A 22,730-nucleotide genomic window follows, 5' to 3' on the forward strand; every position below is an offset into this window, starting at 1 on the left:
ATCCAAAATTCGTGTCCACATACCCTCATACTTGTCCACATCCAAAATCACCACATTACCCCCCTTATCTGAGGGTTTGACCACTATGGTGGAGTCCTTTTGTAACTTCTCAAGTGCCACCAATTCCTCCTCCTTGAGATTTGATGTGTGGAATGTGTGCACACGGAGGGCCTTAAATTTTTCAGTGATGATAGTTAGGGATGCGTCAAGTGGGGAATAATCACTTTGAGGGGGACTTTTGCGTGATGGTAGCCTTAAATTTGTGAAGGGGCCTTGGCCAGGATGTCTTTCCCCTTCCTCTATCAGACCCACTAGGAGTCTGACATCCTGTAGCTCATCAGGTTCAATTCCTAATTTGTGACACTGTTCTCTATCATTTCGTAGTAAGAATTTTTTCCATTTGAGCTTTCGGATAAACAGGTTGACGTCCTTGACCCAATAATAGGGGTTAAAGCGACAGTCTGGGACAAACGAGAGGCCTTTACATAATACCTCCATTTCTGTTCTATTGAGGGGGCGTTTAGAGATATTGATAAATTGTAGTTCGTCTTTTTTTTCCCCTGTCCCTAAACGTCTTTCCTTCTCCTCAGTTGATAGTCTGAGGTAGGGGGTACTGTCCCTAAAAAAAAACCTCTGTCGTTTCTGTCACTCATACCTCGTCCACGACCTCAACTACGATAGAGGCCCCTCCCTCTACCTCTCCTAGATGTGTTTGTGGTAGTCTGACTGTCTGACTCCATCTTGTAATCAGAGGATGACTGTTCTCTTTCACTGTCTCCAGTAGTCTTCTGGCCCGTGTTAATGAAATCAAATATTTTCCCTTCCTTAAAATCCCTAGTGTCTCTGACAAACTGAAAATATTTGCGTTCCTTGAGGAATCCTGTGAGCCTTTCAATTGACTTTTGTAGTAGTAACTCTCTCCTCTCAAAATCACTAGCCACAGATAATTTTTTGGGCTATTTCAATGCACTCCTGTAGTTCAGATGTATTTTTCGGTAGAAGTTCCTTTTCTTCTTCTAGGAGTAATTTCATGAGAAGCAGGGTACAGTCAATTGACTCATTCTCCCACTTTTTCATGAAAGATTCTGATCTCAGGTGTGCATTGGGCAGGACAGGGTTTCTCAAGCCTCGTGGAACTATGTTGTTTTTCAAGTAGGTCTCTAAAGTTTGTACCTTTGACCAAGATCGCACCTGATGTTTGTAAACCCTGGTAAGGTTCCTAAATGCTGATGAAATACTCTGTGTTTTTGCCTGCGTTGGTAGATCTTTATCTGAGAAAACTTCCATTGGGTTGCCCAGCCACTTTTCAGGATCAAGGTTTCCTGACAAAAATCCTGCCATACTATTTCGGAATTGTAATAATCGAGTAGAGCATAGATTGGTTTGCGTACTTATACTAAAAAGTTGGATAACTGCCTGAGAAGAATGCTAAAATAGATAATTTATTATGTTATTATTAAAATATAGTGGCTACCCACCAGCAGAACAAAACAGGCTAGGTGTGCTGAGCTAGTGGACTGTGTGTATATATATTCAGCCACTATTTCCATTAACACCACTGAGCAAAGAAAACAGTTTGTGGTGTCAGGGGATACACTGTTTTCTTCACAATTGCCTCCTTGAAAAAACGCTCCTGGCGATGATGGAAGAGGATGGGGCACAGGAGGAGGAGGAGGAAGAGGGATCATTTCGTAGGGTTTCCGGCCAGTCATTCACAAGTGGCTCCGAGGGTGGGTTCCTGCACCCACAACCCCAAGGTACACAATTGTCCAGCCGGGCCACAGTTCTGGAGGATGAGAAGGTGGAGGATGAGGAGGAGGAGATGGAGGAGGAGGAACCATGTTCACAGCAGGGTGGCACAAAGACCAGCTCATGGCCATCACTGGTGCGTGGATGGGGGGATACAGAGGACACAGACGATACACCTCCTACAGAGGACAGCTTTTCGTTGCCTCTGGGCAGCCTGGCACACATGAGCGATTACATGCTGCAGTGTCTCCGCAATGACCGCCAAGTTGCCCACATTCTAACTTGTGCTGATTACTGGGTGGCCACGCTGCTGGATCCCCGTTACAAGGACAACGTACCGTCCTTAATTCCGTCACTGGAGCGTGATCGTAAGATGCGCGAGTACCAGCGCACGCTGGTAGACGCGCTGCTGGTGGCATTCCCACCTGACAGCGGGGGCACAGTGGAAGCACAAGGTGAAGGCAGAGGACGAGAAAGAGGTCTCTAACGCAGCTGGGGCACCGCCAGCACCTCAAAAGGCAGGGTTAGCATGGCCGAAATGTGGAAAAGCTTTGTCAGCATGCCACAACAACCAGCAACACCAGCTGATATGGAACATCTTAGCAGGAGGCAGCATTTCACCAACATGGTGGAGCAGTATGTGTGCACAAGCCTACACGTACTGAATGACGGGTTTGCCCCCTTCAACTTCTGGGTCTCCAAATTAGGCACATGGCCTGAGCTTGCCCTTTACGCCTTGGAGGTTCTGGCATGCCCTGCAGCCGGTGTATTGTCTGAACGTGTGTTTAGCACGACTGGATGGTTATGTTTCCCAATGTTTTGGGGTGTACCCTAATTTAAAAAGCAGTGTAGACTACCTCCTCCTCCTCCACTGCCACTTCCACCTACACCGCCACATCCACCGCCTCCTCAACCTGCTACTCCATATGGACCTGGTCCTCCTAGATCAAGATTATAATTTTTTTTTTTTTACGTATTTTATGTTATTTAAAGTCATTTCCCTATCCACATTTGTTTGCAGAGCACTTGCCTTGCTCTTAACCACATTTTGACGACATTTGCAGCCCTCTAGCCCTTTCCATGACATTTTTACAGCCATTTTAGTGCTCAAAAGTTCGGGTCCCCATTGACTTCAATGGGGTTCGGGTTCAGGGTCAAGTTCGAACTTTTTTCCGAAGTTCGGCCGAACCCGTCGAACCCGAACATCCAGGTGTCCGCTCAACTCTAGTGATGACAAATAATAAATAAATAAAAATGATGTTAATTCAAATGGTGATATATTATGTAAAAGTGTTAAATCCCACTACGTTCATGTCTTCAAACGTTATAAAAGTCGGGTCCGACCAGACACACTCGCGGTCATTATAGGAAGATGAATGCAGCCAATATATCCTAGGTATATAGAAAGGCATGATGAGTAATAAATATTGGTTAGAAGAACACATGAAACAGCAAATAAACAAATATTCAAAGTAAAATTATTAAAAGAGCACTAATGCTCATTACAGAAATGGGGCAAAAGACAGAGCATCATTGAGGCCTTTGGGCTGCATGGTATCTAAGGTCCAGATCCACTTAATGTTTGGCCCCACGTGAGACTAAGTGGATCTGGACCTTAGATACCATGCAGCCCAAAGGCCTCAATGATGCTCTGTCTTTCGCCCCATTTCTGTGATTAGCATTAGTGCTCTTTTAATAATTTTACTTTGAATATTTGTTTATTTGTTGTTTCATGTGTTCTTCTAACCAATATTTATTACTCATATTGCCTTTCTATATACCTAGGATATATTGGCTGCATTCATCTTCCTATAATGACCGCAAGTGTGTCTGGTCGGACCCGACTTTTATAATGTTTGAAGACATGAACGTCGTGGGATTTAATATCACTTTTGCATAATATGTCACCATTTGAATTAACATCATTTTTATTTATTTATTTGTCATCACTTTTTGAGTCTCTTGTCACTGTTATGATTGCTCTTCACTTTGTTTCTTTTCACTAATACTTTTTCACATATTTCATTTTTCCACTCATTCACACTAGTTTTCACCTTTTCCTTTCTTTCCGGTCTTTTTGTGTGCGATCCATTTGTGTGCATTGATGCACCTTTGTATACAGTATTCATTTCTTAATAATGTCCCATTTCTCTTTCACTAGTATTCATGTCCTCACCTTATTCCCGCAACGTCATCAGGTCTTCCGGGTTGCTCGATGTATGCCGGTCATGTGACCGCTGGTTGTGGTCACATGAGCCATCATTTCTGGGCCCTCTGACGTCAATGGTCATGTGACGGGCCATCACGTGACTTCCGTCTGTCTCGCGGGATTACCGCGCTAGTCCAGGTCCGGATGATTCTGTCCATATCATATGTTTTTAATCTACATTAATAAGATAATGTCTCACTAGAGTAGTGCTTATTTAAATAGAACCCTCCTAACATAAATAAACGTGCCCCCAGAGAAAGGTTTCCACCTAAACGCGCGTCGGGGGTGTGCCGTCTTCCTGCGGAGATATTACTTTTACAACGGTATGTGGTTACTTGTATATATTATATACTATTTGGTAGTTATTTGGTAGGGTAGGGATACAACCTCTGTTGTATAATAGGGATTGTCTTTGTACTTCATCTATATGGCACTTTGCACTTTATATGGTTGGGTGCCAGTAGTAAGAGGGTATATGTTTCGTCAAACTAAAAGTGACAGGTACCACGCCCCCTTTTATACAGATAACCCCGCCCCTTTTATATTGATTGATATTGTTTGATATAAAGTTTAAATCGCTTGATATAAAGTTTATATCGCTTTATATTATTTTTATATCGCTTGATATTGTTTGATATAAAGATTATATCGCTTGATATTAATTTTATATCGCTTGATATTGCTTGATATATATATATATATAGTATTCGTCCATTAAGGTCTTACCACTTCTGACAGCTTCTTACTACAGATGGCAACATCCCCCCAGACATTCTTCTCAGATTACTGTTAGGTCTAAACCAGGAAGTTGAACTTTCTTAGAGAAGCAGGACAGCTTACTACAGATGTTGAAATCTAATGTCCGGCAGTTACAAATTAAAAATAAATAAATTTGCGGTTAAATTTATATTGATTCTTACTACATTTGTATTTGGCCATTAAGGTCTTATCACGTCTTCCAGATTCTTACTACAGATGGCAACATCCCCCAAACATTCTTCTCAGATTACTGTTAGGACTAAAAGAGGACATTGTGGTTTTTTGAAAGCCCCCTGGCAGCTTACTACAAATGGTGAAATCTAATGTCATAATCTAATGTCAGGCAGTTACAAATTAAAAATAAATAAATTTGCTGTTAAATTTATATTGATTCTTACTACATTTGTATTTGGCCATTAAGGTCTTATCACGTCTTCCAGATTCTTACTACAGATGGCAACATCCCCCAGACATTCTTCTCAGATTACTGTTAGGACTAAAAGAGGACATTGTGGTTTTTTGAAAGCCTCCTGGCAGCTTACTACAAATGGTGAAATCTAATGTCATAATCTAATGTCAGGCAGATGAATACAAAAGCACAATTTTTTTTTTTTTTTTATATAAAAGCCAACCAAATTATACAGTTTGTTAAGTTTCATATACCACATTGATATGCATAAATAACAAATTATACAGTTTGTTAAGTCTCATTTGATAAAAATCTTTTTGGATATGCCCATTTCTAACACTTTGATACATTTTTTTATTTTTTTTATATAAAATTAAGATTTGGACATAAAAAGGTCTATAATAAACATATCAATTCTTATAAAACATAATCTAACTTTTTGAAAGACAGCAACTACTTAATGTGTAAACACAAGTTCTTGGTATAAAAGCCAACCTCTTTGATATGCAGTTATATCAAATTATACATCTTGATAAGTTTCATTTTGTTAAAAAATCTTTTTGGCTATACCCATTTATAACAGTTGATAAGTTTTTGATATAAAATTAAGATTTGGGCATAAAAAGGCCTATAATATACATATAAATTCGTATAAAACATAAGCTAACTATTTGTGAAACAGCAACTAATGAATGTGCTAATAGTTGCAACATTTTGTGGTTTACAACAGGACCCCCAGCCTATTTAAACATGACACATTCTGGGCATTGTTAGCACAGAGATACGCAGGCACATACAGGCATAGGTCCCTAAGGCAATAAACACATCAAAAGGTAAGCACCATTTGGCGGTTGTGCTTTTAAATCTTTTACTATTTATTGAATATGAATTTTGTTATCTGTAATTATGTAAATGATGATTTATAGGGTCGTAATGCGTCACTAACTAAATGTCTTTTTCTTTTACATCCGACAAATGTTGCTATATTTTAACTAACAATATACATTTTGTTTAGATGGATTCTTACCAAAATATATGGGGAGATGACAGTATACCCGATGCGCAGCTGCTTATAGCGGGCGATGATTTCTATGATTCGTACATTAGCGGCGGTGGGGGACAAATGTTTTCAGACGATTCGCACCGTATGGCGCTAGCTCATACTGATATTTCAAACGAACCCAATTACAATCCGACGTCTCCTTGCCTGGCCGGTAAGTATAACTGTCTTATGCTTTTATTACGTATATAGTTTTAGAGCTCGTTTTATTACAGGCACACAAATCAGCGACATTTTAAGAATTTTGAACAGAGACGTTGAGACTGAAAATACAGGACATTCAAACATTGAAGTTACGCGCAAAAACTATTCTGACTCGCTAAAGGAGAACGAGCCATCGCAAGTTATCGATCTCACAACCCCAGGGCGCCATGAACAGGCGACAAGGCTAGACAGAATACGTAAGGCTCGATCGGCTTCTTTGATGTTGGCTGTTTTAAACATTATCGATATTTCTAATACACTTTTTTAAAATGCAGCGATGGAAAGAAAAGTGTATACAATTGAGGACATCGCGACACGCTCCAATGAGGCCCTACAAAAGCGTAGCAAGCGGGGCAAAGCGCGTAAGTCCCAAAACGCATTGTTGTTGTAACATATTTTAAACAATGTCTAGAAGTCTAATACTTTTTGTTAAAATGCAGCGCTGAAAAGAAAAATGGCCACGGCCTGTATCTCCAAAGCGGCGTCAAAGAAATCTAGCACAACAGGTAATGCTTCCTCTACAGCAGCTCAAACAGCAATGTGTATAACTTTTAAGCGTGTATAAACAATGGTGTCTAATCAAACCTTGTAATTTAAAGTTTTTCAGATGCCTGGTAGTGGCGCCAGTGTCAACAGAACTGTTTCATTCCCAGAACCGCCAGAGTTGGGCACCAACGCCCGTGACAGTTGGCTGACGGAAAATCATGCATTGCCGACTATCCGCTGCCCTGATGCCCGTAAGTTAATATTACACGGTGCTCTGTTTTAATTAGGCCCGCTTCAAGTTCTTAACACATACATCTTGCTGCTGGTCTTTAAATTTTTAATAAAAGTCATAATGACATATATCCATCTATCTAACTAGCTATCTATATCTAGCCATTTATCTATCTATGTCTCCATACATCCAAATATCCCAACTATCTAAATTCTATCAAATTATCTATCTATCTATCTATCTATCTATCTATCTATCTATCTATGTCTCTAGGCATCCAAATACCCCCACAACTATCTAAATTCGATCAATTTAGCTATTTATCTAGCTATTTTTCTAGCTACATATCTATAGATCAATTTCCTATCTATATTTCGCGGGTGGTGGGGGTTGTTTTAATTAGCGAGCTTGAAATTCTTAATACTTATATCTTAATGTTTGTCTTTAAATTTCAGCCAAAAGAAAAGAAAGCAACAAAGCCAGAGGCATTAAAGAGAGACGGCGAGCAACCACAAAACAGCAGCAGGAGCAGTTTACACTGATAGCTGGAGTTCTAACAAAGGCTCGGCCGGTTCTACAGAGTGGTGAGCCAACTAGCGTAATAAATGATATTACAGATTTATGCAACATAACAACGGTGACCAATACGCAAGATGTAATACCTTGTAAAAAGCGCATCACGTTTGATACACCAGACACAAGCAGTAACGGACAAAAGATAAGCGAACCCCAGCAGCGATACGCGCCTCTTGTCCATTCCTGTTATTGCCGGGGTGGCGAGACGTACGACGCATTGCGGGATATCGCGAAATGTAATGACAAAATGTCACGCGTAGCACTGCATTTAAAATGTTACGTTAACCGCCTCACGTCCGCCCATAGACTATAAACGTCCTATGGGTGGACGTCTATTTCTGACAGCACGTTTTAAAACGTCCTGTCAGAAATAGCAGCTGCACGCTAATCGTGCAGCTGCTGATCGGGTTGCCCACTGTCAGTGACAGCAGGGCAACCCTAAGACAAGGCAGGGACAGTGCCCAGGTGTCCCTGCCTTCAGGATCGCTGCAGACACAGCGCTCACCGAGCGCTGTGTCTGCAGAGCAGGAAGCGCTGTGCGCTTCCTGTTCCGGCCCGGCGGTCATGTGACCGCCAGGACCGGAGAGTGCAGGGGCTGTGTGAGGTCTCTCAGAGACCTCGATCAGCCCTGCTGTGAGGCTGTACAGCGCAGGATTGCTGCTGTACAGCCTCTATAGGGGTGCATTTGTCCTGTAACTGGGGCTACTATCTCAGCCCCAGTTACAGGAGAAATCAACTGTGAAAAAAAAAAGAAAAAGTGAAGCAAATGTCCCCCAGAGGTCTTGTATGACCTTATGGGGGACGAAAAGTGTAAAAAAAAATAAAAAAAATAAAGGGTTGAAAAAATAAAATAAAATAAAGTTTCACATGTAAAAAAAAAAAAAGTTCCCAAGTTAGGAATAAAAAAAAAAAAATTAAAATAGAAAAAATAAAGTAAAATAGACATATTTAGTATTGCCGCGTCCGTAAAAACCAGCTCTATAAAAATATCACATGACCTAACCCCTCAGATGAACACCGTAAAAAATAAATTAAAAAAACTGTGTCAAAACAAGCAATTTTTGTCACCTTGCATCACAAAAGGTGCAACACCAAGTGATCAAAAATGCGTATGTCCCACAAAATGGTACCAATAAAACCGTCACCTCATCCCGCAAAAAATGAGCCCCTACATAAGAAAATCTCTCAAAAAATAAAAAAACTATAGCTCTTAGAACATGGAGACACTAAAACATATTTTTTTTGGTTTCAAAAATGCTATTATTGTGTTAAAGTGAAACAAATAAAAAAAAGTATACATATTAGGTATTGCCGCGTCCGTAAAAACCAGCTCTATAAAAATATCACATGACCTAACCCCTCGGGTGAACACCGTAAAAAAAAAAAAAAAAAAAATGTGTCAAAACAAGCAATTTTTGTCACCTTGCATCACAAAAGGTGCAACACCAAGTGATCAAAAACGCGTATGTCCCACAAAATGGTACCAATAAAACCGTCACCTCATCCCGCAAAAAATGAGCCCCTACATAAGAAAATCTCTCAAAAAATAAAAAAACTATAGCTCTCAGAACATGGACACATTAAAACATAATTTTTTGGTTTCAAAAATGCTATTATTGTGTAAAACTTTAATAAATGAGAAAAAGTATACATATTAGGTATCGCCACGTCCGTAACAATCTGCTCTATAAAAATGTCACTTGACTGAACCCCTAAGGTGAACGCTGTAAAAATAAATAAATAGAAACTGTGCTAAAACAACCAATTTTTTGGTCACCTTGCCCCATAAAGTGTTATATTGAATGATCAAAAAATCATATGTACCCAAAAATAGTACTAATAAAACTGGCACCTTATCCCTTAGTTTCCAAAATGGGGTCACTTCTTGGGAGTTTCTACTGTAAGGGTGCATCAGGGGGCTTCAAATGGGACATGGCATCTAAAAACCATGTGGAGTTCCTTTCCTTCTGCGCCCTGCCGTGTGCCCATACAGCAGTTTACGACCACATGTGGGGTGTTTCTGTAAACCGCAGAATCTGGGTAATAAATATTGAGTTTTGTTTGGCTGTTAACCATCGATGTGTTAGAGAAAAAAATTGATTAAAATGGAAAATCTGCCAAAAAAGTGAAATTTAAAAATTTGATCTCCATTTTCCTTTAATTCTTGTGGAACGCCTAAAGGGTTAACAAAGTTTGTAAAATCGGTTTTGAATACCTTGAGGGGTGTAGTTTCTACAATGGGGGTCATTTATGGGGGTATCCACTATGTAGGCCCCACAAAGTGACTTCAGACCTGAACTGGTCCTTATAAAGTGGGTTTTGGCAATTTTCTTAAAAATTTGAAGAATTGCTTCTAAACTTCTAAGCCTTCTAACGTCCTAAAAAAATAAAATGACATTTCCAAAATGATGCCAACATAAAGTAGACATATGGGGAATGTTAAATAATAAATATTTTATGAGGTATCACTTTCTGTTTTAAAAGCAGAGAAATTGAAATTTAGAAAATTGCGATTTTTTTTAAATTTTTGGGTAAATTTGGGATTTTTTCATAAATAAAGGTGAAATATTTTGACTCAAATTTATGACTATCATGAAGTACAATGTGTCACGAGAAAACAATCTCTGAATGACTTGGATAAATAAAGGCGTTCCAAAGTTATTACCACATAAAGTGAGATATGTCCGTTTTGCAAAATTTGGCCTGGTCAGGAAGGGGGCAAAGGGCCCAGATGGGAAGTGGTTAAAGACTCTACGTCTCTAGCGTTTAACAGCCCCAACAAAAATACTGAGGGGCAAATACACGCTACGCGTAACAAATGCATACGACTGATTACGCATCTTGACGCTCTTGAAAAAGAGCTGCTAGGCAGCGAATGACTAGTGATGACTGGTGGAGGTGGACGCCCTTTTAAAAGCTGAAAAACAACTGTAAGTGCTAGGATTCAAAAGTTAAAACAGGCTATAAAAATCTGCTCTTCAGTTAAACGTTCTAAAATAGCTAGAGAAAAAAGGCTTCGCCGGCGTAACAATACGCCGCCGACGCTTCCGAACAAAATAGATCGCAAAAAAAGACAGGAATGTCGTAACAAGTCTGTTGCGGCGGCTCGTCTGAATGCTGGACAAGCACAACAGCAATCGCAGACAGCGCAAGCGGGGCCCATCCGTCCAAACAGTTTGCACACTAACAGGCATTCAAATACGCAATCAGCGCGTATTCAGTCCGGCGGCCACAAAATGGCGACTTGCCCTATAACACGGCTATTACAGACGATCCCCCAGAACCACAAAACGTTAGTTCCGTTTATCTAGAACGTGTATATCATCAACAGCGTGACTTAGCGAATTTTAATAGTACCATGTACACGGAACACTTCAGATTCGCTAACCTCGAAGCCATTCGCTCATTTGTTGAAGCTCTTGAGGCAATACACGCTGCTATACAGACATTGTTAGATATGATTTTACGGGCCGTCGAGCCGGGTGATTTCATACAATTGCGTTTAGACGGCGGCGAAACGTTTGATTCGATTTTTTCTAATAGGTATTCTAGAGATGGTTTTAGAGTCGAAACATTTTTGGACAATATCGCTAACGCATTACAGAGTAACGAGGAGTGCATAGCTGGAAATACACTTAAACTAGTTGTCATCATTGTCAGGTGTCGCCATGGGGGGTCCCGAAGACGTTTGGGCGGTGTCGCGTATAGTCGTATTATTGATCGTAAAAAACAACATTTATACGATTTTAATAATTACGATAATAACGTCTGTCTGGCCGCTAGTGTTTACGCTATTTTGGAGGGTGCTTCTTTGAGCGACGTCGCCTTGTTAGAGAAAGCTCAACAACTGCATGGACACTTACAAATACCCGAGGGGCATTTGGTGTCTTTTACGGACATTGCTGAATTTGAAAAAAAATTAAACATCACAATTAAAATTTTGTACCATAATAGGGGGCAGTGGCGTTATTATCACACAGCCCACACAGCTAAAGAAAAGACCGTCTATATATTGCACCATGATAAGCATTATTATGGCATAAAAAATCTAAAAGCCTTTATCGGTTTCGACTATTTTTGCGACGTTTGTTGCACTGTATACAAACATAAATATCGACACGGGTGTATGCAGTTTTGTAAAGCGTGCCAGAGTCCGAATTGTGTTGAACAGTCTAATAACACACGTTGCCCGATATGCAGGACGTATTGCCGCTCAGAGGCATGTTTTGAAACACATAGAAACCGGGCACTTAGTGATAAAGCTCTTTGTAAGAAAAAAACTTTTTGCGGCTTTTGTTACAAATATATAGACTGCGGCGATGAGCACAAATGTAACGGTTTAAAATGCACCATCTGCGGCGGGGAGGTTGACAAATTTGACGACCATGCTTGTTACATGCAGCCATACAACCCTAAAAAAATGACTGACAAGTATATCTTTTACGATTTTGAATGCATGCAAGAAACAGGCGTGCACATACCCAATTTCATTTACGCAACCACACTATACGCCCAAAACTCCTGGCAATTTAGCGGAAAATCCTGTACGCGGGACTTTGTGCGATTTTTTGCAGACGGTAAGTTTTCGGGTTACACGTTTATAGCGCACAATGCAGGACGCTACGATGCTTATTTTGTTTTACAGGAGTTGATTAATGAAAAATTTAAAATTGATATTATAAATCAAGGAGGCCGGTTAATGTGCGTTACCCTGAAGGACTTAAAAATTATATTCATAGACTCGCTGAATTTCATGCCTATGAAGCTCAGCAAGATGCCCGAGGCTAGGTGTTACGGAGTCAAATACATGATGCCCTGTGAGCAAAAAGAATTCACAGATTGGTACGAGAAACATAAAAATGACACCTTTAATTTTCAGGAGGAGTTAAAAGCTTACTGTAAGCAGGATGTGGAGGTTTTAAGAAGAGCTTGTGAGTGTTACAGGGACACGATTATGGCTATGAAGGAACAAAAAGTTCTGCAATACATTAAACGTGAAAAGAAATACAGAACGGTCACTAAATGTATTGATCCGCTCCAACTTATCACATTGGCATCCGTGTGCATGGCTCTGTATCGGTTTAAATTTCTACCCAAAAATACCATAGCGATTGTCCCGGCAGATAATTACCACAAGACCCAGAAACGCTTTTCAACACCCGCTATACAGTGGCTCATGTACCTTGAACATGCTGAAGGCATTTCTATACAACACGCGTTAAAGGGAGGTGAAAAAAAGGTCGGTAAATATTTTTTGGACGGGTATGCTTTTGTTAACGGTAAACACACCGCTTTTGAATTTCAGGGCTGTTTTTATCACGGGTGTCCTGTGTGCTATAAAGATCAGGACAGCAACGAACTTACTAAAACGTCCTACGGGCAGCTATACCAATCTTTCCTAGTCAGGAAAAGCCGACTACAGAGACAAGACTTTACGGTCCGTGTCCTGTGGGAACACGAGTGGCGGGAAATGGTTGCAAACGATTCGGGGGTCAAAGACTTTCTGTTTAAAATGAAATTCCCGACTCCTTTGGATCCACGTGACGTGCTTTACGGCGGGCGCACTAACGCCATTAAACTTTATCACAAGGTGCAGGCCGATGAAACAGTGCATTATTACGATTTCACCAGTCTGTATCCTTTTGTTAATAAAACTAAGACGTACCCTGTAGGACACCCAAAAATCATTTATGATCATTTTGGATACATCAAAAAATACTTTGGCATTGCCCGAGTTAAAGTGTACCAGCCCAGAGATTTATTTTTTCCGGTCCTGCCTGTAAAGCTAAATAAAAAAACTAATGTTCCCTCTATGTTACACCTGTGCTTTGAACTGTCTGAAAGACATTTGCACCCACACAGACGATGAGCGTTCCCTAACCGGTAGATGGTGCACCATAGAACTAGTTTTAGCTGTTGAAAAAGGTTACAGGATTGCCGAGATCTACGAGATCTGGCATTTTCCGAACACAACAGACGATCTGTTCGCCCCGTACATCAAATTACACCTCAGAGATAAACAGGAGGCTTCCGGTTATCCCAGTTGGTGTAAAACGGATTCTGAAAAAACGGCTTACATCGCGGCATTTTAAAAAAAAGAAGATGTCTGCTTGCGTTCTGATAAGATAGCTGTAAACCCAGCAAAAAGACAAATTTCAAAACTGTTCCTAAACTCTTTGTGGGGTAAGTTTGGACAGCGTTCTAACTTGTCACGTACCAGCATAGTCACGGACCCTGACGAACTTTTCAAACTAGCTTTTGTGCCATACTACGACCTCTCCGAGGTTAATTTCATCGATGACGATACGGCGTTAGTCAATTGGCGCTATGTAAAAGAGCGCTACACCCACAACAAAAACACAAACATTTTTATAGCCTGTTTTCCAACCGCCTATGCCAGACTCGAATTATACAAGCTCCTAGACAGGCTGCAGGAACGTTGCCTTTATCACGACACAGACTCCGTCATATTCGTGAGTAAGGGGTCTGAATGGACGCCACCCTTGGGTGACTTTCTCGGTGAACTAACTAGTGAAATACCCGACGACGCCCACATTACCGAGTTTGTATCCGCTGGCCCAAAGACTTACGGCTACAAACTTAACAACGGTAAAACCGTATTGAAGGTTAAGGGTATAACACTCAATGTTGCTAACACACGGCTTGTTAATTTTGACAGTTTAAAAGACCTTGTGTTGGATTACTCACACAACACCGACCCCGAGACGCAGAAAACAATAGGTATCGAACAAGACGGCATTTTCAGAAATAGGAAGCGTTTGACCATAGAGACAAGACCGTTACGTAAAACGCAAAAGTGCGTCTACACAAAGAGACAGCTGACGGCTGACTTTACAACGCTGCCTTTTGGCTATTAAACATGCCTGCGCAATTTCAACATCCTTTTTCGTGTATTCTAGCAGGACCCTCAAATTCCGGAAAGAGTTTTTTTGTTAAAAATGTATTAATGCATCAGGATACGTTAATGTCGCACAAACCTGATAATGTCATTTGGTTTTACGCATGTTGGCAGAAATTGTATGATGAACTAACCCGTTTGTTTACAAATATCAGGTTTATGGAGGGGGTCCCACAAAATTTTACAGACGCCGAGCTATTTCCAATGGATAAGGTAAATTTGGCGGTTGTTGATGATCTTATGGAGGCGGCTTGTGAAAATCTTGAAATACAAAACGCATTCACCAAATACGTACACCACAGAAATTTGAGCATTATGTATCTCGTTCAAAACGTTTTTTGTCAGGGTAAGAAAAGCCGAACCATAAATTTAAACACTAAATACATGGTCCTTTTTAAGAACCCTCGTGATAAATTACAGGTTATTACGTTGGCTCGGCAGATGTACCCCGGTAAAACACGTTTCTTTTTAGAAGCTTTTGAAGATGCTACACACAGGCCTTACGGCTATTTACTTGTAGATTTAAGATCTGACACGCCTGAGGACCTGCGACTCAGAACCGGTCTGTTCCCACCAGCTCTGCCGGTGGCTTATGTGTGCAAACAGAAGCTCTAAAATGAGGTATCTCACATCTTTACGGTTATTTTTGTTAGCTGCGCTGGTGCTGTAAGGATGTCGAACAGGTTCCGGCGTAATTGGGGTCTTTTAACCACCTCAGCCCCCAGTGCTTAAACACCCTGAAAGACCAGGCCACTTTTTACACTTCTGACCTACACTACTTTCACCGTTTATTGCTCGGTCATGCAACTTACCACCCAAATGAATTTTACCTCCTTTTCTTCTCACTAATAGAGCTTTCATTTGGTGGTATTTCATTGCTGCTGACATTTTTACTTTTTTTGTTATTAATCGAAATTTAACGATTTTTTTAGCGGATGTGTGACACTTTTTTGCAGCCTAGGTGGAAAAAGGGGCCCATATTCCAAAGAGCACCTTTCGGATTTCACTGGTCAGTTTTTACAGAATTTGATTTCAAACTCCTTACCACACATTTGGGCCCCTAGAATGCCAGGGCAGTATAACTACCCCACAAGTGACCCCATTTTGGAAAGAAGAGACCCCAAGGTATTCGCTGATGGGCATAGTGAGTTCATGGAAGTTTTTATTTTTTGTCACAAGTTAGTGGAATATGAGACTATGTATGAAAAAAAAACCAAAAAAAAAACATCATTTTCCACTAACTTGTGACAAAAAATAAAAAATTCTAGGAACTCGCCATGCCCCTCACGGAATACCTTGGGGTGTCTTCTTTCCAAAATGGGGTCACTTGTGGGGTAGTTATACTGCCCTGGCATTCTAGGGGCCCAAATGTGTGGTAAGAAGTTTGAAATCAAATTCTGTAAAAAATGACCTGTGAAATCCGAAAGGTGCTCTTTGGAATATGGGCCCCTTTGCCCACCTAGGCTGCAAAAAAGTGTCACACATCTGGTATCTCTGTATTCAGGAGAAGTTGAGGAATGTGTTTTTGGGTGTCTTTTTACATATACCCATGCTGGGTGAGATAAATATCTTGGTCAAATGCCAACTTTGTATAAAAAAAATGGGAAAAGTTGTCTTTTGCCAAGATATTTCTCTCACCCAGCATGGGTATATGTAAAAAGACACCCCAAAACACATTCCTCAACTTCTCCTGAGTACGGAGATACCAGATGTGTGACACTTTTTTGCAGCCTAGGTGGGCAAAGGGGCCCATATTCCAAAGAGCACCTTTCGGATTTCACTGGTCAGTTTTTACAGAATTTGATTTCAAACTCCTTACCACACATTTGGGCCCCTAGAATTCCAGGGCAGTATAACTACCCCACAAGTGACCCCATTTTGGAAAGAAGAGACCCCAAGGTATTCGCTGATGGGCATAGTGAGTTCATGGAAGTTTTTATTTTTTGTCACAAGTTAGTGGAATATGAGACTTTGTATAAAAAACAAAACAAAAACAAAAAAACATCATTTTCCACTAACTTGTGACAAAAAATAAAAAATTCTAGGAACTCGCCATGCCCCTCACGGAATACCTTGGGGTGTCTTCTTTCCAAAATGGGGTCACTTGTGGGGTAGTTATACTGCCCTGGCATTCTAGGGGCCAAAATGTGTGGTAAGGAGTTTGAAATCAAATTCTGTAAAAACTGACCAGTGAAATCCGAAAGGTGCTCTTTGTAATATCGGCTCCTTTGCCCACCTAGGCTGCAAAAAAGTGTCACACATCTGGTATCTCCGTACTCAGGAGAAGTTGGGGAATGTGTTTTGGGGTGTCATTTTACATATACCCATGCTGGGTGAGAGAAATATCTTGGCAAAAGACAACTTTTCCCATTTTTTTATACAAAGTTGGCATTTGACTAAGATATTTATCTCACCCAGCATGGGTATATGTAAAAATACACCCCAAAACACATTCCTCAACTTCTCCTGAATACAGAGATACCAGATGTGTGACACTTTTTTGCAGCCTAGGTGGGCAAAGGGGCCCATATTCCAAATAGCCCCTTTCGGATTTCCCAGGCCATTTTTTACAGAATTTGATTTCAAACTCCATACTACACATTTGGGCCCCTAGAATGCCAGGGCAGTATAACTACCCCACAAGTGACCCCATTTTGAAAAGAAGAGACCCCAAGGTATTCGCTGATGGGCATAGTGAGTTCATGGAAGTTTTTATTTTTTGTCACAAGTTAGTGGAATATGAGACTTTGTATGAAAAAAAAAAAACATCATTTTCCACTAACTTGTGACAAAAAATAAAAAATTCTAGGAACTTGCCATGCCCCTCACGGAATACCTTGGGGTGTCTTCTTTCCAAAATGGGGTCACTTGTGGGGTAGTTATACTGCCCTGGCATTCTAGGGGCCCTAATGTGTGGTAAGTAGGTAAATGAACTGTGAAATCCGAAAGGTGCTCTTTGGAGTGTGGGCCTCTTTGCCCACCTAGGCTGCAAAAAAGTGTCACACATGTGGTATCTCTGTATTCAGGAAAAGTTGGGGAATGTGTTTTGTGGTGTCATTTTACATATACCCATGCTGGGTGAGAGAAATATCTTGGCAAAAGACAACTTTTCCCATTTTTTTATTCAAAGTTGGCATTTGACCAAGATATTTATCTCACCCAGCATGGGTATATGCAAAATGACACCCCAAAACACATTCTCCAACTTCTCCTGAATACGGAGATACCACATGTGTGACACTTTTTTGCAGCCTAGGTGGGCAAAGGGGCCCAAATTCCTTTTAGGAGGGCATTTTTAGACATTTGGATACCAGACTTCTTCTCACGCTTTGGGGCCCCTAAAATGCCAGGGCAGTATAAATACCCCACATGTGACCCCATTTTGGAAAGAAGACACCCCAAGGTATTCAATGAGGGGCATGGCGAGTTCATAGAAAAAAAAAAATTTGGCACAAGTTAGCGGAAATTGATTTTTTTGATTTTTTTTCTCACAAAGTCTCCCTTTCCGCTAACTTGGGACAAAAATTTAAATCTTTCATGGACTCAATATGCCCCTCAGCGAATACCTTGGGGTGTCTTCTTTCCAAAATGGTGTTATTTGTGGGGTGTTTGTACTGCCCTGGCATTTGAGGGTCTCCGCAATCATTACATGTATGCCCAGCATTAGGAGTTTCTGCTATTCTCCTTATATTGAGCATACGGGTAATGAGATTTTTTTTTTCCGTTCAGCCTCTGGGCTGAAAGAAAAAAATGAACGGCACAGATTTCTTCATTCGCATCGATCAATGTGGATGAAAAAATCTCTGCCAAAAAAAGAAAAAGGAGGGGAAAGGCGTCTGCCAGGACATAGGAGCTCTGCCCAACATCCATACCCACTTCAGCTCGTATGCCCTGGCAAACCAGATTTCTCCATTCACATCAATCGATGTGGATGAATAAATCCTTGCCGGGATTTTTTTTTTTTTATATATATACAAAGTGTTTGCCAAAGCATAGGAACACCGCCACCTCCTCAGCTCATATGCCTCGGCAAACGTATCTTTTACTGCAGAGGAGAAATCTCGTCTTGCAGCGCCGCATACACCGACTTGCGTGTAATCTGACAGCAGCGCAATGCTTCTGTCCGAATGCACATCAGTGCTGCAGCTAGTCGATCGGTTGGTCCACCTGGAAGGTAAAAAAAAAAAAAAAAAAAAAAGAAAAAACCAGTGCGCGAACACAATAATTTTATTAACTTTGGAAGAGAACATATTAACTTTAACTTTTTGAACTAAACATTAACCTTTTTGCTTACTGGTGTTTTTTTTTTTTTTTGTTTGTTTTTTACCTTTATAGAACAAACCTCTCCTTCCCCATGGGACAATGTGCAAAGCGCAAATCGCCCAAAGATGTGGCGAAGTACATTATGCACTTTATCCCAGGTGAAAGGAGAGGTTTGCAGCAGCTGTGAGAGAAAGGGCCCTAATAGCCCTGTGTGCCTGTCCTGGTGAGATGTGATCCCTATGCTAGGTGTACCTGTGTGTGGTACTTCCGGAAACACTCTCCTAAGCATAGGGCAGGGTGGTCCGGACAGTCAGGACAGAAATAGCGGGTGTCACGCCTTATTCCACTCCTGCTACAGACACGACATTTTTTTCAGGGTGGCGGTTGGGTTGAGGTACCAGCAACGACACTGGGGAAATGTCGCTCGTGTAGACGGCTAACTACACTGGTGGATGGGGCCACGGAACCTCCTGGGTAAAGGAGGTTCTCGATGATCTCTTCCTGGAATTTGAGGAAGGATCGTGTTCTCCCAGCCTTACTGTAGAGAACAAAACTATTATACAGCGCCAATTGAATTAAATATACAGACACCTTCTTATACCAGCGTCTGGTTCTGCGGGAAACTAAATAGGGAGCCAACATCTGGTCATTGAAGTCCACCCCTCCCATGAGCGCATTATAGTCGTGGACTGAGAGGGGCTTTTCAATGACACGGGTTGCCCTTTGAATTTGGATTGTCGTGTCTGCGTGAATTGAGGAGAGCATGTAAACGTCACGCTTGTCTCTCCATTTCACCGCGAGCAGTTCTTCGTTACACAAGGCAGCCCTCTCCCCCCTTGCAAGACGGGTGGTTACAAGCCGTTGGGGGAAGCCCACGCGACTAGTTCGCGCGGTGCCACAGGCGCAAATCCGTTCTAGAAACAAATGCCTAAAGAGGGCCACACTTGTGTAAAAATGGTCCACATAAAGATGGTACCCCTTGCCGAATAAGGGTGACACCAAGTCCCAGACTGTCTTCCCACTGCTCCCCAGGTAGTCAGGGCAACCGACCAGCTCCAGGGTCTGATCTTTTCCCTCATAGATCCGAAATTTGTGGGTATAGCCTGTGGCCCTTTCACAGAGCTTATACAATTTGACCCCATACCGGGCACGCTTGCTTGGGATGTATTGTTTGAAGCCAAGGCGCCAGGTAAAATGTATTAGGGACTCGTCTACGCAGATGTTTTGCTCAGGGGTATACAAATCTGCAAATTTCTGGTTGAAATGGTCTATGAGGGGCCGAATTTTGTGGAGCCGGTCAAAAGCTGGGTGGCCTCTGGGACGGGAGGTGGTGTTGTCGCTAAAGTGCAGGAAACGCAGGATGGCCTCAAATCGTGTCCTGGACATAGCAGCAGAGAACATGGGCATGTGATGAATCGGGTTCGTGGACCAATATGACCGCAATTCATGCTTTTTGGTTAGACCCATGTTGAGGAGAAGGCCCAGAAAAATTTTAAGTTCGGAAACTTGGACTGGTTTCCACCGGAAAGGCTGGGCATAAAAGCTTCCCGGGTTTGCGGTTATAAATTGTGTGGCATACCGGTTTGTCTCTGCCACGACTAAGTCCAAGAGCTCCGCAGTCAAGAACAGCTCAAAAAATCCCAGGGCCGTACTGATCTGAGCCGTCTCAACCCGAACTCCAGACTGGGCGGTGAAAGGGGGAACTACTGGTGCGGCTGAAGTTGGTGACTGCCAATCAGGGTTTGCCAGCACCTCAGGGATTCTAGGGGCTCTACGGGCCTGTCTGTGCGGTGGCTGCGACGGGGTAACTAGTGCACGTGCCACCGTACCAGCTTCAACTGCCCTTCTGGTGCTCGCTACTTCACCATGTTGTACGGCAGTGCTGGTACTAGGTCCAGGAAGGGCTGCGCTGCTGGTGTATGCCTCACCACGTGATTCGGCAGCGACAGCCCCACTCTGCTGCTCTTGAAGCGGATCCTGCATAACCTGTGGTCTAGCGACACGGGGCCGGGTACGCCTGGTGCTGCCAGGGACCTCAACCTCCTCGTCCGAACTTTGGGTCAGAGAGCCACTGCTTTCTACAGGTTCATATTCTGACCCGCTAGATTCGTCAGATGAGGGTTCCCATTCCTCATCCGACTGGGTCAGAATCCTGTAGGCCTCTTCAGAAGAATACCCCCTGTTTGACATTTTGGACTACTAAATTTAGGGGTATTCCCTGAGACTACCTAAGAAAAAAAGCAAGCCTGTCTTACAAAGGGGAGGCTAGCGAAGTACCGGAGGCCGCTGCGGTTGATAAAAAATATCAAAACTGATTTTTTTATCGCCGCAGAGCGTGTAAAGTGAATGTGCAGTGATCAAAAAAAAAAATTTTTTTGTCACTGCGGTGGGGCGGGCGTGGGTGAACGCACGTGTGGGCGACCGATCAGGCCTTATCGGGCAAACACTGCGTTTTGGGTGGAGGGCGAGCTAAGGTGACACTAATACTATTATAGATCTGACCGTGATCAGTTTTGATCACTTACAGATACTATAAAAGTACAAATGCTGATTAGCGATACGCTAAACAGCGAATAAAAGTGACTGCGGTGTGGTGGGGTGGGCGCTAACTGACGCTAACTACCTAACCAAGGGGCCTAAACTATCCCTAAAACCTAACAGCCAATACTAGTGAAAAAAAAAAAGTGTCAGTTTACACTGATCACTTTTTGTCTTTCACTAAGTGATTGACAGGGGGCGATCAAGGGGTTAATTTGGATGATGGGGGTGATGGATGGTGATCAGGGGCTAAGGGCAGTGTTTGGTGTGTACTCACAGTGATGTCTGCTTCTCTGCTGGATCCAACCGACGAAAAGGACCAGCAGAGGAGCAGAGAAGCCATATAACAGATAATATTTACTAATATGATCTGTTATCTGGCTTGTGATTCGATTTTTTAAAAATCAGCAACCTGCCAGCGACGATCATTGGCTGGCAGGTTGCTGATGCAATAGTCCTTTAACTTTTGCCGGCCCGCGATGCGCATGCGCGGGCCGGCTGTGACCGAAATCTCGCGTCTCGCGAGAGGACGCACCGGCGCGTCCAGGAGGAATGAAACAACCACCTCTAGGACGCGTCTGTGCGTACAGCGGTCCGGAGGTGGTTAAAAACATTAGTCAAAACAAATCTGAAGGACCGAAAATCAATATTACGTAATGCCAGTAATGATTTGATATCGGCTATTGGCGAGATAGCGCTCAACATCCTTAAAGGAAAGATACCTCTTAAAGAGCACCAAAAAAATATATTGAAAAAATGGCGTCGGGCTATAAAGAAATTAAGCGATAAAAAGTACTCCATTAAAGGAAAGAAGCGCATTGTGAGCCAGCGCGGCGGTTTTATAGGAGCTTTGCTCGGTTTTGCAATACCTTTAATCACTAGCCTGATAGCTAATACAGCGGGTGGCTCATAATGCAGTATGCAGAGAAAATGTTCCTGGTTTCCAAAAATGAAATGGACAGGCTTAAAAATTTGTCCGTAGATGCAACAGATATACGCCAAACAGCCATACGGCGATTAGATGATGAGATTAGCGAAATACTACACAGAAATGACCTTTCAGATGATGAAAAAATTAAGAGATACACAGTCGTGTTACAGAGGTACTTAATGCTCAACAAACAGTCCGGTAAAGAAATGCCTGGTATAACCCTGATTACGCAGCCGCAAACCGATCAACAACAATTGTCAAATGCAACCTCAATCAGCACAGATACTAACGAGATACTTGACAGTATTAACACACGTTATAGAAAAAATGCAGAACTATTGTTAAGTAAACTGTACCGCGCTGGTAATAAGCCGTACTGGAACGCTATGGGTGAG

This window comes from Bufo bufo, chromosome 3 (genome assembly GCF_905171765.1).
Source record: "Bufo bufo chromosome 3, aBufBuf1.1, whole genome shotgun sequence".
NCBI lineage: Eukaryota > Metazoa > Chordata > Amphibia > Anura > Bufonidae > Bufo > Bufo bufo.